This window comes from Gossypium arboreum, chromosome 12, assembly GCF_025698485.1.
Source record: "Gossypium arboreum isolate Shixiya-1 chromosome 12, ASM2569848v2, whole genome shotgun sequence".
Lineage (NCBI taxonomy): Eukaryota > Viridiplantae > Streptophyta > Magnoliopsida > Malvales > Malvaceae > Gossypium > Gossypium arboreum.
The window spans coordinates 77,064,695-77,079,018 of NC_069081.1; the positions used below are offsets into that span (position 1 = coordinate 77,064,695).

At 34.4% G+C, this 14,324-nt stretch overlaps 1 long non-coding RNA gene across 1 annotated transcript; it reads left to right on the forward strand.

The window, feature by feature from the left end:
* The first annotated feature begins 1,321 nt into the window (after positions 1-1,321).
* On the forward strand, positions 1,322-2,364 carry LOC128285283 (uncharacterized). Its single transcript, XR_008275754.1, has 2 exons — positions 1,322-1,413; positions 2,108-2,364. It is a non-coding gene; the product is annotated as an uncharacterized LOC128285283 (long non-coding RNA).
* Positions 2,365-14,324: the final 11,960 nt, after the last annotated feature.

Genomic DNA, 14,324 nt, shown 5'->3' on the forward strand with positions numbered 1-14,324 from the left:
AAACAACCCAATTGATTTAGACCTGATTCCTCAAAGCATGGAACCATGATGCACTAGATAAATTTATACCTACTCAGCACATGTCTCAAGTTCGATATTTTAGTTACTAGTTCTACCACTTCGTTCTTTCATGCACATTTTATATTATCAACCGAATTTGCACACATAGTGCTCGTCACACTCGCACACATAGTGCCATAGTAAACCGCACACTCAGTGCATTGGATTTTCTCTCATGTTTCAACATCCAAATCGGCACACATTGTAACGGTCTAATTTTCAGTGGTGTCGGAAATGGTGATTTGAGATCACTAAATTCGACAAATAAGATTGAACAAGATAGTAATTTAATATTTATGAGTCAAGTAAGAATTTAGAAGAATTTGTGAAATGGTGAAATTAGTGAATTAAAAGAATTTATTAGGTCAAGCGGGTCAAAAATGAGGTATCGAGACCTCAAAGTTGAAAATCGAGCTATAAATATTTTTATAAATATTTATGGAGTGTCATTGAGTTAGTATTAAAGTTTAGTTAGAAAATTTTAACGCTTGGATGGCTAATTAATTAAAAAGGACTAAATTGAAAATAGCGCAAAATTTGTTAAATTGTGAGTAAATAGCTTAAGTATTTAAAAGATGGATTTAAAGAGCAATTAGACCCAAAGGTTAATGGCTGGACGGTTTGGGTATGAAATAAGCAAGAAAATAATGTGAACAAGGGCAAAATTGGAAATAGCATAAAAGTTAATAGTTAAATAATGATGTAATTGAAAAATCTAGACATTTCTTCATATTTTCTCAGCTAAAACGCCATAGAAGGTCTGGAGAAAGCTGGTTTTCATATTTTACATCATGTGAGTTTAATTCTTACTTTTCTTGATAATTTTATGTTTTTATGACTTTTACAATTAGGTCCACTTGTAGAATTCATTAGTTTTTGATTTTATGGGTGAAATTGGAAGTTACCCTGGATGGATAAGGGAATTTTATGATGAATTATTATGAAATTTAAGTTCTAATTTTATATTAAGGTGGTTTTATTAAGTGATTTTGATAGGAAATGATATTTAGGACCTAATTGTGAAAAAGTTGTGAATTGAAGGTTTCTGTTGAAATTAAGAATATAAAAGGTTTTGAAATAGTTTATAATGATAAAATAAAGTGTTAATTGAGAAAAATTAGTTCAATTGATGGGTGAATTGAGAAGGACTAAATTGTGAAAATTGTAAATTTTGGGGTAAAAGTGCAATTTCGAAATTTGAACAGCATAAATTGTGAAGTGAAATAGAATTGAAATGGATGCTAATGAAGGAATGATTTTATAATTATAGATCAAGAAAATGAACTGAATCGTGGAAAGGAGAAAATTCAAGAATAGTCCCTGAATTTCTACGACTTTTACAAATTAGTCCAGGTAAGTTCATATGGCAAAGTTCAATGTTTTGATATGAAAATATTATGATTGTTAAAGTATTTTATTGTTGATGAATACTATCAATTTGCATTAACTAATGAATAATGTGTAACTAAAAGTACAAATTAGTAGGAACAATGGATTTGAGTGCTTCTATTCTGTGACCCTAATGAGTTGACGAAACATATGTGACAAGTGTGCCCGTTTAAGACCATAGCTGGGCTATGGCATCGGTGCAATGTGATAATGTGACTCAGATAAGACCATAGTGGGCTATGGCATCGGTATAATGTGATAATGTGATTCCAGTATAAGACCATGTCAGGATATGGCTTCGGTATGATATGTGAACCGTGTAAGACCATGGCAAGGCTATGGCTTGATTGTGTGATGCGTATCAATGTGAAAGTCCATGGTTTACTATGGCAATGTGATAGTGAAGCACTCAATTCCTTATTGTTCCCTAATTTGACAATGAAGTAAATGAGAAATGGGCCTAAGGGAGTTAAATTGTGAGTTGCCATATGGAAATTATTCCAATGAGTTATTAATGAAATTGTGATTTGGAGGATGAAATAGTTAAACTAATAGATATATGATTATGTACGATATTTGATATGATTTGTGTTTATATGCCTATGAGCTTACTAAGCTTCAATAAGCTTACTTGTGTGTGTTTAATATTTTTATGTAGATTGACTTGAAGTGAAGTGGGTAGATCGGATCAACACAACAGGGCACACTATTCAGATCAATTCGGTAGTTTTTGTTTTATGTTTAAAGATTTATATGGCATGTATAGAGTTTGAATGAATTGAAGTAAAGATGTTATAAACTAGTTAACAATATTTGTACTAAAACAGTTTTCGGTAAGTAGCAGTAGTTTGACTTTGAAAAATCACTAAAAATAGTAGAAATGGAATTAAATAATGAATAAATTATGGAATCGAATGTTGATGAGTCTATTTTCATATGGAAGAAGCAAAACAGGTATATGAGCTATATTTTATGAGACGTTTAAATTTTTGTGAAACAGGGCCAGAGCAATTTCTGGATCCCCTGTTCGGAGTTTGGAAATTCACCATAAATTTTACAAAGATAATTAGAAGTCATACTTTATATGTACAGATTCCTTATTGAGTCTAGTTTTATTAGAGACAAACGACATAGTAATTGAAGCTCTGTACAGAGAGATATCTGATTCGTAATACACAAAGGTCAGAGTAGTCAAACCCTGAAACAGGGGAGATTTTAAATAATAAACTGTACTAATTGGCTTGACCAAAAATTCTAGAAAAAAATTGGTAAGTAGATATATGAGTATAAATTTAGAGAAAATTTATGGATTTGTATTTCGAGTTTTATAACTCGAGATATGAATTATTTAGCAACTATGACACAGTTGGACAGCTTGTCTGAAAAGTATTATATAAATTATCTAAATTTGGTTAAGTGCTCAAATAAGTTTAGTAGTGCCTTGTGCTCGACTCCGGCAACGGTCTCGGGTAAGGGGCGTTACACACATAGTGCCATTTAATTCCGCACACATAGTGCCATATGTTAACTCATTATGATAAGGCAATTTACTTAATTCAAATAGCGCATATGGTCACATTAATAAATAGGAAAATCACTCCAAAAGAATACTTATAAAAAGGAATTCTTTTATGATTCACTAGTATTATTTATATACAAACTAATCAACCTTACAAAAATGCTTAAGGACTTACCTTATATTGGATGAAAATGATTCCCAATCGACTACTCAATTGTCTTTGCTTTGCCCTTGTTTGATTCTCCCCTTTGATTTCTTGATCTAGAATAAATACATTTAGTAGTTTAATTACCTTCTTTGGATGCTTATATGTATAATTTAATGATTTTCACTTCATTTCACAACTATCCTTGTTCAAAACATTAAAACCTTAACTAATGTTTGATTAGTGCTTCAAGGCCGAATGTACTACCACTACTAAGATAACTTAATCTCGGGTAATTTAATTCTAATATACAAAATCATGAATGAACTCAACCTTATAAGCCAATATTACTCCTTTAATCGATTATAGAGAGTTAAAAATAATATCACAAACATATACACCTATATGGCCGAATATACCAAATTAAATTTAACATTACCTATGTAATTACCTATAAGTTCTTATACTTCAAATTTCATACATTTAACCTTTTAATGCCTATTAATCATTTTTTTTTGATCTTAACCTAAAATGGCAACTCCCATACGCGATATTTCAACCGAATTATCCATATCACCAAGATTAAAATTCGCACCTTAAACTTCATACATTCTAATTATGACCTTCATAATTCATTCGGCCCTATCAAAGAACCATTTAACATACAAGGAAAATAATCATAGAGAAAGAAATTAACATTCCAATTAGACTCAATATAACCGAATGTACAAGGTGCTACTAAACTACTTATTCAAAAATCTTCATTCCATACTATCATCCCCCTTTTATTCCATACAACATGAAAATAACCTCTAATTCTAACACTTAGATTCACGGCATGATGCCTAAACCACCATAAAAGTTTCAACTTTCTTGACATTACCAAGAGTGCATCCAATTATTAACTTAACATATCATAAAACCAAATCAACAATTCAAAACTTACCTCTTACTAGCTAAAGAAAAATGCCGAATTGCTTTGGGGTAAATTTCCCCTTATTCCTTCATCTTTGTTTCGGCTTTGAGAGAAAAAGAAGAAGATGATCACCCTCTCTCTCTTCTTTTTCTTCTATTATTCATCCCTATCATTTCTTTTTTATTTATTCATTTTATTAGAATTATTTAAATCATTTGTTAACTTAAAAATTATATTAAATTAGAATTTGTGGAGCATCATCATTTCTTGGCCGGCCACTATATATATTATGGGTAAGTTGACATGCAAAACCACTCTTTTTAATACATGCACTAATAGACCATTATAAAAATTAACCTATCACATTTCTAAAGTGTTTCATATAAGTCCATTTTAATAAATTCACTTAAAAATGACCAAATTAATGCTTGAAACTTTCACACATGCATTTACTCACATCATGAACATAGAATATAACTTTTAATTATTTATAAAACTCGGTTTTTGTGGTCCCGAAACCACTTTCCGACTAGGGTCTAATTAGGACTGTCACAACTCTCCCCCATATAAGGAATTTTCGTCCCCGAAAATCTTACCAACAAACAAATTAGGATATCGATCCTTCATAGAGTCCTCAAGTTCCCAAGTAGCTTCTTCGACCCCGTGTTTATGCCACAGTACCTTCACTAATGGGATTTTCTTATTTCGCAATTCTTTTACTTCACGTGTTAAAATGTGAACCGGTTCTTCTTCGTAACTCAAATCAGATTGAATCTCGATCTCAGATGGAGTAATTATGTGCGATGGATCGGACCTATATCGTCGAAGCATCGAGACATGAAAGACGTTGTGAATCTTTTCAAGTTCAGGGGGTAAAATTAATCGGTATGCGACTGGTCCAACTCGTTCGGATATTTCATACGGCCTGATGAATCTCAGACTCAATTTGCCCTTACGGCCAAATCTGAGCACCTTTTTCCAAGGTGACACTTTAAGAAACACTTTGTCTCCAACCTGATATTCAATGTCTTTTCTTTTTAAATCCGCATATGACTTCTGACGATCCGATGTTGCTTTCAGACTTTCACGGATTACTTTTACTTTCTACTCAGCATCTTTAATTAAATCAACCCCAAAAATTTTACTTTCACTAAGTTCAGTCCAAAACAAGGGTGTACGACATTTACGACCATACAAAGCCTCGTAAGGTGCCATCTTAATGCTTGACTGAAAACTATTGTTGTAAGTGAATTCAATCAAAGGCAAATACCTTTCTCATGAACCACCAAACTCTAGGATACAACATCTCAACATATCTTCGAGTATCTGAATTATCCGCTCAGATTGACCATCAGTTTGGGGATGAAAAGCGGTGCTAAAATGCAACTTGGTACCCAATGCTTCTTGCAATTTCTTCCAAAATCGCGATGTAAATCTCGGATCTCTATCCGACACAATAGAAATAGGTACTCTATGCAATCGGACAATTTGGGAGACATATAATTCTGCCAATTTATCGAGAGAGAAATCCGTACGAACAGGGATAAAATGAGCAGACTTCGTCAATCTATCAACAATAACCCAGATTGAGTCTTTCTTACTCTGTGTCAACGGTAAGCCAGTTACAAAGTCCATCGTTACTCGATCCCATTTCCATTCAGGTATCATGATCGGCTGAAGTAATCCTGACGACACTTGATGTTCTGCTTTCACTTGTTGACATATCAAACACCTTGAAACAAAGTCAGAAATGTCTCGTTTCATGCCAGGCCACCAAAATTGACGTTTCAGATCATTGTACATTTTTGTACTCCCCGGGTGAACTAACATTCGACTACTATGAGCCTCGCTCAAAATCATTGAAATAAGTTCTGAATTTATTGGAACACATAATCGACTTTTGAACGTCAAACAATCATTATCGTCAATCTGAAACTCTGAGTCCACATTTGAAGCACATTCAACTCGTTTAGCAACCAATTCAGCGTCAACTTTCTGGGATTCAAGTATTTGATGGATCAATAATGGTTTGGCCTTTAATTTTGCTACTAGTACATTATTAGATGAAACAGACAGGTGAACATTCATTACTCTCAAAGCAAACAGTGCTTTACGACTTAAAGCATCGGCAACCACGTTAGCCTTTCCCGGGTGATAATCAATGACGAGTTCATAATCTTTCAACAACTCAAGCCAACGTCTTTGTTGCAGATTCAAATCTCTTTGAGTCATCAAATAATTAAGACTTTTGTGGTCCGAATAAATATGACACCTCTCTCCAAACAAGTAGTGTTGCCATATTTTCAAGGCGAATACTATGGCCGCTAATTCAAGATCATGGGTCGGATAGTTTTTCTCATGCGGCTTTAATTGTCTCGACGCGTAAGCCACAACTCGACCTTCTTGCATCAACACACAACCTAGCCTAAGCAAGGATGCATCACTGTAAATAACAAACTTTTTACCGGATTCCGGCTGTACTAGCACTGGAGCTTCAGTTAAACAGGTTTTTAATCGATCGAAACTTTCCTGACATTTTTCTGACTATTCAAACTCAATATCTTTTTGAAGTAGTTTTGTCAGTGGTGTAGCTATTATCTAAAAACCCTTTACAAACCGTCGGTAATAACCAGCAAGTCCCAAAAAGCTCCTAACTTCAGTAACATTCCTTAGAGGCTTCCAATCGAGTATGACCGATATTTTGTTCGGATCAACTCTAATACCCGATGCGGATACCACGTGCCCCAAAAAGCTAACCTCTCTCAACCAAAATTCGCATTTACTGAATTTTGCATATAACTTCTTGTCTCGTAACATCTATAATACCAATCTCAAATGCTCAGCATGTTCAGTTTCATCTCGTGAATAAATCAAGATGTCATCTATAAACACAACCACAAACCGATCTAGATATTGTCTGAAAATTCGATTCATTAAGTCCATAAATACCGCAGGGGCGTTAGTGAGTCCAAACAGTATCACCAAGAACTCGTAGTGACCGTATCTTGTTCTAAAAGCAGTTTTAGGTATGTCTGAGTCTCGAACTCGCAATTGATAATAACCCGATCTCAAATCTATCTTTGAAAATACTGATGCTCCCTTTAGCTGGTCAAACAAATCATCAATACGTGGTAATGGATATTTATTCTTTATTGTTGCTTGGTTCAATTGACGATAGTCGATACACATTCTCATGGTTCCATCTTTCTTTTTCACGAATAATACTGGTGCACCCCAAGGTGAGAAACTCGGTCGAGCAAAGCCTCTATCCGTCAACTCTTGTAACTGCATTTTCAATTCTTTCAATTCCGTTGGTGCCATACGATACGGAGCTATCGAGATTGGTGTGGTACCAGGTACAAGTTCGATGCCAAATTCTATCTCTCGAACAGGTGGTAATCCCGGTAACTCCTCAGGAAAAACATCTGAATACTCACAAACCACTGGTACTAATTCAAGTTTCCTTTCCGCCTCTTTGCTATCAAATACGTACGCAAGATATGCTTCACACCCCTTTCTCACATATCTCTGAGCGATTATCGAGGATATTATTACTGGCACTCCCTTTAAGTCAGTAGACTCAACTCGGACTATCTCATTATTTGCACACCTCAAATCAATGATCTTTCTTTTGCAACTCACCACTGCATCATGTACGGTCAACCAATCCATACCAAGAATAACATCAAATTCATCAAACGGTAAAAGCATCAAATCGGCCGAAAAACAGAAATCTCGGATTATTAGAGGGCATTTCTAACACACATTGTCAACAAGTACATATCGACCCAAAGGATTTGACACTCGAATTACGAACTCAGTAGACTCAACAGGTAGAGTCTTACTGGATGCTAAAGTCTCACATACATATGAATGAGTAGAGCCAGGGTCAAGCAATGCAATCACATCAGTATCAAAGAGAGTGAAAGTACCAGTGATAACATTAGGAGAGGATGCCTCCTCTCGTGCGCGGATGGCATAAGCTCTAACAGGAGCACGAGTCTCAGATCGAACAGCCGTATCAGAAGTCCCTCTCTGACTACCACCCCTACCTCCTGAAATTCTCGATGGTCTACCTCTGGTCGTTGTTCCACTAGGTCTTGCACCTTGCATCTTATTTTTCTCATCAAGTTCCGTGCAATCTCTAATGAAGTGATCCTTCGAACCGCATCTGTAACAGGCCCTGTTAGTAGACTTACCCCAACATTCACCTACGTGTCGTCTTCCATATTGTGGACATTCAGGTTTTTCTTGGCCATTGTTACCCACACTAGCAACCGAAGTAGCTCGAGAGTCCGTTGATGGTCGCTTTCTAATAGAAATTCCTGCAGTCGTCTTCGATTTATTAGTATCTTCCCTGAACTTCTTTACAGCCGAGAATGAAGTTTTACCCGCTGATCTTTTACGAAAGTCTCTAGCTTCAAATTCAGCCTTCTTTTTCTCCTTTCCAAGTTCTTCTGCCTTGCAAGCTCGTTCAACTAGTGTTACAAATTCTTTTATCTCTAAAATACCCACTAGTAGCTTTAAATCTTCATTCAATCCTTCTTCAAATCTTTTACACATGGCAATTTCATCAGCTACACACTCCCGAGCATATCGACTGAGTCTTACAAACTCACGTTCGTATTCAGATACTGTCATACGGCCTTGCTTAAGTTCCAAAAATTTTTTACGCTTTTGATCGACGAACCGTTGACTAATATACTTTTTTCGAAATTCCGTCTGGAAGAAATCCCAAGTAACTCGTTCCTTCGGGACTATAGTAATCAAGGTTCTCCACCAATAGTAGGCTGAGTCTCGTAACAAAGATATGGCACACTTTAAACACTCATCGTGTGCAAGACACTCATCAAAACCCGAATGGTGTTATCAAGCCAAAACTCGGCCCTTTCAAAGATCATCGTAGCTATGGCTCGAATTCTCGACCCGCTTCCTAATCAAATCCACCGGAGGTTTACTCAAATTTTACAGGATCGAGAATTGATGGTATTATAGGCACCTGAGGCGGATTATTTAAATTCGGGAATGGCTGAGCAGCCGGGTTAGTTCGGGCATATTGTGCGACCCACTCATTCATCATGGTAAAGAAGGCTTGTTTTGCCCCATTATCTTGATTATTCGCGGATGATTGAGGCTCAACAGGCGGTGTCCCTTGCGCAGGAGCAGCCGCTACACTTTCAACGTCATCTGCTAAGGTTCCCTCTAGATTGGGTTCCATTTACTAATCAAAACAATAATTTTGACCATCAGAAGTCATCACACTATCAAATACTAACATTAAGGCATGTATAGCTAGACTCATATGCGCTATGGTAGTCCTAGAACCGACTAAAACATAGCTCTGATACCAATCAAATGGAACACCCCGTACCCGAGACCGTTGCCAGAGTCGAACACGAGGTGTTAACGGGCTTAATTCATTACTTAAACAGCTCATACAATTCATTTTAAAATTTTCTAGACAAGTTGGCTAACCGCATCGTAGTCGCTTTAAAAATCATATCTTGAGTTCCGAAACTCAAAATCAAATTTTGTAAATTTTTGCTGAAACTAGACTCATATATCTATCTAGTAAAATTTTTGTAAAATTTTTGGTCAGGCCAATTAGTACAGTTTATTAGTTAAATTCTCTCCTATTTCAGGGTTTGACTACTCTGACCTCTGTGCATTACGAATCAGATATCTCCCTGTACAGGGCTTCAATGCCTATGTCGTTTGTCTCTAATAAAACTAGACTCAATAATGAATCTGCACATATAAATCATGACATCTAATTATCTTTGTAAAATTTATGGTGAATTTCCAAAGTCAGCATAGGGGATCCAGAAATTGCTCTGCCCTGTTTCACAAAAATTTAAACATCTCATAAAATATAGCTCATATAGTTTTTTCACTTCTTCCATATGAAAATAGACTCATCAAGCTTCAATTACATAATTTATTAATTATTTAATTCCATTTCTACTATTTTTAGTGAATTTTCAAATTCACATCACTACTGCTGTCTGAATCTATTTTATGGTAAATTTTACCTATTTCATGGGTTCCATGGATTAACTAGTAATTTGACATACATAACACCAAATCCAAACTTAACATTTAAGCCATATTCGCATGGCTAAAAGTATACATATCAAAGTTCAAACAAAACATAATAGCCTATACATGCCGAAATGTTCTCTTAGACCAACTAAGAAGAAGGTACCAAAAAGTTGCAAGCTGGTGTGATGACTTCGACGATGGTCCCGAGCACACAAAATGGATCAAAGAAACCTAAATAAGTAACAAGTAAACACACCAAATGAGTATATAACTCAGTAAGTCATAAGCATTACACTACCGTCCATTAATAAAAGATCATAAGAGAAAACAAATAATGCAAGATCAATTACTGCAACCATACCGAACTATGCTATAATTTCTTAGAATTTCGGTTCAATCTCATGCCAAGTCCTACAATCAAATCAAATACCAAAACAACCCAATTTATTTAGACCCGATTCCTCAAAGAATGGAACCATGATGCAGTAGATAAATTTATACCTACTCAGCACATGTCTCAAGTTCGATATTTTAGTTACTAGTTTTACCACTTCGTTCTTTCATGCACATTTTATATTATCAACCGAATTTGCACACATAGTTCTCGTCACACTCGCACACATAGTGCCATAGTAAACCGCACACTCAGTGCATTGGATTTTCTCTCATGTTTCAACATCCAAATCGGCACACATAGTGCCATTTAATTCCGCACATATAGTGCCATATGTTAACTCATTATGATAAGGCAATTTACTTAATTCAAATAGCGCATATGGTCACATTAATAAATAGGAAAATCACTCCAAAAGAATACTGAGAAAAAGGAATTCTTTTATGATTCACTAGTATTATTTATATACAAACTAATGAACCTTACAAAAATGCTTAAGGACTTACCTTATATTGGATGAAAATGATTCCCAATCGACTACTCAATTGTCTTTGCTTTGCCCTTGTTTGATTCTCCCCCTTTGATTTCTTGATCTAGAATAAATACATTTAGTAGTTTAATTACCTTGCTGGATACTTATATGTATAATTTAATGATTTTCACTTCATTTCACAACTATCCTTGTTCAAAACATTAAAACCTTAACTAATGTTTGATTAGTGCTTCAAGGCCGAATGTACTACCACTACTAAGATAACTTAATCTCGGGTAATTTAATTCTAATATACAAAATCATGAATGAACTCAACCTTATAAGCCAATATTACTCCTTTAATCGATTATAGAGAGTTAAAAATAATATCACAAACATATACACCTATATGGCCGAATATACCAAATTAAATTTAACATTACCTATGTAATTACCTATAAGTTCTTATACTTCAAATTTCATACTTTTAACCTTTTAATGCCTATTAATCATTTTTTTTGATCTTAACCTAAAATGGCAACTCCCATACGTGATATTTCAACTGAATTATCCATATCACCAAGACTAAAATTCGCACCTTAAACTTCATACATTCTAATTATGACCTTCATAATTCATTCGGCCCTATCAAAGAACCATTTAACATACAAGGAAAATAATCATAGAGAAAGAAATTAACATTCCAATTAGACTCAATATAACCGAATGTACAAGGTGCTACTAAACTACTTATTCAAAATCTTCATTCCATACTATCATCCCCTTTATTCCATACAACATGAAAATAACCTCTAATTCTAACACTTAGATTCACGGCATGATGCCTAAACCACCATAAAAGTTTCAACTTTCTTGACATTACCAAGAGTGCATCCAATTATTAACTTAACATATCATAAAACCAAATCAACAATTCAAAACTTACCTCTTACTAGCTAAAGAAAAATGCCAATTGCTTTGGGGTAAATTTCCCTTATTCCTTCATCTTTGTTTCGGCTTTGAGAGAAAAGAAGAAGATGATCACCCTCTCTCTCTTTTTCTTCTATTATTCATCCCTATCATTTCTTTTTATTTATTCATTTTATTAGAATTATTTAAATCATTTGTTAACTTAAAATTATATTAAATTAGAATTTGTGGAGCATCATCATTTCTTGGCCGGCCACTATATATATTATGGGTAAGTTGACATGCAAAACCACTCTTTTAATACATGCACTAATAGACCATTATAAAATTAACCTATCACATTTCTAAAGTGTTTCATATAAGTCCATTTTAATAAATTCACTTAAAAATGACCAAATTAATGCTTGAAACTTTCACACATGCATTTACTCACATCATGAACATAGAATATAACTTTTAATTATTTATAAAACTCGGTTTTGTGGTCCCGAAACCACTTTCCGACTAGGGTCTAATTAGGACTGTCACAACTCTCCCCCACATAAGGAATTTTCGTCCCCGAAAATCTTACCAACAAACAAATTAGGATATCGATCCTTCATAGAGTCCTCAAGTTCCCAAGTAGCTTCTTCGACCCCGTGTTTATGCCACAGTACCTTCACTAATGGGATTTTCTTATTTCGCAATTCTTTTACTTCACGTGTTAAAATGCGAACCGGTTTTTCTTCGTAACTCAAATCAGATTGAATCTCGATCTCACATTCGTAATTCAATTCCAATCGATTTAACATGCATAAGTACATATCGCATACCTGGCCAACTTAATGTATTTGAACGAATTTGATTGTCGATTTAACACAATGTCTCATAGTTGAACATAAACATGAAACCATTTCTTATACGTTCGATTCACATCAATCATCAAATTCATTTAATTCACATGTACTTTATTAGGTTGTTCGTACCTGAATAATGTACTATACGGAACGAATCCACATATCGTATTAGCCCATAGTCTTATAGTGCCACACTTTTAATAGTTTACCTCATCGAAGTTCACATTTAATCACTTTAGTACCAAGCCACCTTCGGCTACCACAACGGACTAAATATAATAATTTTATACACATCATGGTTTCCTTTAGATATTCAATAATCACAAATCGTGATATCTCCACCAGCACATATACGGCATAGTTTATTCGTTGTAACACTCATTTAGTGCATCAAATTTCCAAATCCAATTCAACTTAGGCATAATAGCCATAATCGGCTTATAGCCTTAAATCATTACATATTCGGCACATTAACTAAATAAAATTTACATTCCCTTTACCATGTTAATTTAACTCTTAGGCATATAAAAAGGAATCAAGCTTAAACACTTAAGAACTTACCTTGAATGTTGCCGAACGATTACAATGGCTATTTGATTACTTTCTCTTTTCCCTTATCCGAATTTTGCCCCTCTATGCTCTTGAGCTTCAATTCAAAGATTTTAAACTAGTCATTTTTCGACTATTCGAGCATCACTTTCAAAATATATATATATATATATATATATATATATATATATATAATATATTCGACTTTCACACCTACTAATCATAGTAAGCTTATAAGAAATCAATAAGCAACTCATTAACAAATTTTTGTCAATGTTTACCAAATAATCAAAATTTCACTGCAAGCTGTCTTCCTGAGCAACAGTCAATAAATCATTTATAACTGGAGCTACAAAACTCCAAATCAAGTTCCGTTAATTTTCCCTGAAAATAGACTCATATATATTCCATCCATAAAATTTTCAGAATTTTTAGTTTGGCCAATAAATACCAGATTTTTCTTAAAGTTTCCCCTGTTTCATTGTTTGACTAATCTGACCACTCCTCACTACGAATCAAATTTCTCATTGTACAGAATTCAAAATATGTTCTCGTTTATTTCATTTGAAACTAGACTCATTAAGGAGTCTAAGGATATAAATTTCATCTTATGAACATTTTTGTACATATAAAGACAGAACAGAGGATCTAGAAGTCATTCTGACCCTGTCCCACATCACTTCAAATATCTCATTATCGGCATTTCTTTTGCTTACACGGTTTCCTTATAAGAAACTAGACTAATTAAGATTTAATTACATAATTTATTATGCTTCTAACTCATCTCCCACAATTTATGGTGATTTTCCAAAATCACGTTCTTCTTCTTGTCCCAAGCGATTTATTTCCAAATCACTCTTTCACACATACCTTGCATGCATGTTATTTAAACATGCATATCAAAAATAAATCATCACATACCTATAACTTCACCTATCTTCCATTTTTCATCAAAAGAACATGAAACAACAACCATTTCCTTCATGCAAAAATTTATCATGTTTGCTAGTAAATTTAAAGATAAAACCGAAAGTGTAAAGGTTTAAGTACCTTACGGCAACAGCATGGAAAT